The sequence below is a fragment of the Brassica oleracea genome, chromosome C5 (genome assembly GCF_000695525.1).
Source record: "Brassica oleracea var. oleracea cultivar TO1000 chromosome C5, BOL, whole genome shotgun sequence".
Classification (NCBI taxonomy): Eukaryota; Viridiplantae; Streptophyta; class Magnoliopsida; order Brassicales; family Brassicaceae; genus Brassica; species Brassica oleracea.
Genome location: NC_027752.1, coordinates 37,495,376 through 37,498,738, shown reverse-complemented (window position 1 = coordinate 37,498,738; position 3,363 = coordinate 37,495,376). Strand labels below are relative to the sequence as shown.

Below are 3,363 nucleotides of genomic sequence, written 5' to 3'. Positions count from 1 at the left end.
GGATTGGATCCAAATGTCGATCCATCCACTCTCTTGATTAAAAGAAATGAGACATTGAAATTATGGAATACACAAGAAAGAGTTGAGAAAAGACGTTCACTAATTTGTCAAGAACACAAAAAAATATTGAGAGGAGAGGTTTTCTTTGTTTGATATTGTGTTCTTCATTTCCACGAAAGTGTTTGTTTTGTGTTGTTTTAGTCACGGAAATTGTCACAATAATGAAACAGTGACTAGATATGACATGTTTTTGTCACGATGGCTACTGTGACCAACCAAATTCGAATATATTCCCAGCCAAAACAGTCCCGTTTTCTGACTTTGATGTAAAGTCTATGACATTTTCTTGTTGGAAAAGTCTCACTTTAATCACGAAATAAAGTGAGGCTAAAGTTTACGATTATTTGATTAGACATTGTCTTGGTCACGGTTTATCTAGTGTCATTTCGTGACTCTTAAAGCCACGGTTTATACACGGTTTCAAAAACGTGACATTTTAGTCACGAATAGTTTGTGACAAATCGTGACTACGTTTAGTCACGAAAACATATGTGACCGATTCGTGTCTATTTTGCCATGAAAAAGACACAGATTGTCACGTTGTCCTATTTCGTGACTAAATGTGACTTTGTCGTGACTAACACAAAATAAGTCACGATCCTACTGTGTCAAAAACGTGTGTATTTCGAAGTTTTCTACTAGTGTCGGCGGCTCCTCGAAGCAACATGGACTTCTCGGCCCAACGAGTTAAAAGCCCACGAAGACGACGCGAGCTAGGTCACTAAGGAGCACCAGGTCAGCTATATAAGGAGAGGAGGGTGCTGACGTAAAGAGGATCCGAAATCACCCACCCATACCGGCGGCTAGATTAAGGTTTTACCTTTATTCTCTTGCCGTATTGTATCCTTTCTCTTACGCATCTCCTTTCCTTGTAACCGACTAAACGCTTTTCCGACCATCTATAAGACATATTTGCTTAACCCACATTTAAAACCAAACGTCTCGCCGTTTAGTACCTTTTCCCGATCAAACAAGGTACAGCTGGGATAAGCTTGCCCTAAAACATCGAGTTATTAAATGTAGCAACTATGATTTTGGGTCTCATTGGTGGAGGGATCTTGATGATCTCATTTTCAAAAAAGGAACCATAATATCAACGGGAGTGTCTTTGAAGGGGAATACTTTATTGGATTGCCGATAAAAAATATGAAGAAGATCGCTTACTTAGTTTCGATTTTTCTGCAGAGAGGTTTAAGTGGATGTCTATTCCTTTTCCGATTTTGGTGAGGATTGTGTTCCTAGAGCTCTCTCAGTTGTTAGAGAAGAAGGGCTGTCTGTATTATATAGCAACATTTCCCGTCCACTAAAAAACATTGAGATATGGATGACGACAGATGATAATATTGGTCAGACAAAAGATTTGTCGTGGAGCAAGTTTTTGTCAGTGGAACAAGATGAGAATAATCCTCAAAAGCGTTTTTCAAGTGGGACGACTTTCTTATGGACGAGAAGAAGAAAGCGGCCGTGTTATGCGATCTGGAATATAGGCGCAGCATGAATAGGGACATGGTATACATTGTTGGAGAGGACAACCGGTTCATGAAAATAACCGTAGGAGAAACTAGATTACTGTTTTTGAGACCACTTATTTACAATTATGTTGCAAGCTTGGTTCGAATCCAACAGGGTCGAGTAATAATGACACGACGACTAAGAAAAAGGCCAAAAGATTTTTAGGTGTTGAACGTTTTGGGTTAATCTTTTTTGTGACCTATCTTTAATTAATGTTTCGGTTTTGATCTTTAAATACCTTGTCTGTAGTCTGTTCTCTTTCAGAAGCATAATTAAGGCGCAACGCCACAATTCACCAAATGATATTGAGTTCTCTATCAATCACAATCTAGGAATCGACACATAAATTTGGTAAAAAAATAGTTTACATACAAACGATACTATGAAGTCCAAGTGTGAGAAAGAATCTGGTAATCTTGTTCCAAACCGGGAAAGTGCATCTGGTTAACGAAGTTAATTCGATTAAAGAATTCTTGATGTAAACTAGTCTTGGTTGAACCGCTGGTTCATGATGGTGTACCATAAATTATATATTCGACGACTTATCTTCAGCCGGAAACACCAACACCCTAAGTTTCTAGCCCAGGTTCCGGAGAGGAAGTGCACACGTCTTTTACTTAGAGGCTGATGTGTTAGTGCAGATGAGGCTCGAAATTAATGCAGAAAGTAAGAACACATAAAATTAGTTAACAAGGTCCGTTTCTTACATTTCCGGGATTTTATCCATATTTCATTGATTTAGAACAAGAATCAACCTACAATTGATATATGGTACAACACATACTTGCGCCTACCATTATTTTCTAAGTAAATACTCTATGAAAAATAGAAATCAAACACACATGCATAGATCACCATCCAGTGTACCGAAGCTCACTGTTTTCTACAATTGTAATCTTCATAGACCATCATAATGAAACCGCATGTGCTAAACTCCCTCTGAGTCTAGGCTTCAATTTCTCTGAAGATACTTCACCAAGTACGTCAGCACCCAACACACACTAGTGACACCATAAGCATGTCATCTACAATGCACCAGCTCACCACGAGCTCCACACTATGGCTAACTCCACCACACAAAGCGTCAACTCCAACGCCACCAAACTAAGTCCACATCGGACTCCATCAGACAATGCTTCAGGATGTACTTCAACACCAAGCAGTAACAAACACCAAAGAAACCTCTTTCTCTTTTTTTTTCTCTCTGAGGTTTGGCTTTCTCATAAGGTACATCACTACAAGAAAACAGCGGTATTCTGACGGACATTCCGACGGAAAATGAAATCCTCGGAATATCCCGAGGAATTTCCGAGGATATTCCGAGGAAACACAAAATTTGGTTTCCTCGGAATATACCGACGGAATTCCGAGGAAATATTAATCCGTCGGAATATTCTTATGGATTACCGAGGAAAAATGTATTCCTCAGAAAAAACCGAGGAATTCCGAGGATATATTATAGCCGTTAGAGAGCCGTTGGGGGATTTTAAAAATTCCGAGGAAATTCCGACGAACTAGCCGTTTCCGTCGGAATTCCGTCGGAATTTCCTCGATCTGTCGGCAGGATTTCAACTATAAATACAAGCACCCCTCTTCCTCTTCATTCACTCCATATCTTCATCCTCCCTCTTACTCTCTTTACACACGAATTTGATTCATAAAAAACATGTCTTCTTCAAATTATTTTCGTTCTTGGATCGATCGACCTCATTTGGATCCGAACACGAGATTGCTTACAGAAGAATACCAACGAGGTATAACCGAATTCATGGGGTTAGTTCACCGACAACC

The 3,363-nt window shown here is 39.5% G+C and overlaps 2 pseudogenes; both read left to right on the top strand.

Moving 5' to 3' along the window:
- The window catches only part of LOC106292230, an 8,658-nt pseudogene extending 6,921 nt beyond the window's left edge, over nucleotides 1–1,737 (top strand).
- A 1,603-nt stretch (nucleotides 1,738–3,340) lies between these two features.
- The window catches only part of LOC106292228, a 7,671-nt pseudogene continuing 7,648 nt past the window's right edge, over nucleotides 3,341–3,363 (top strand).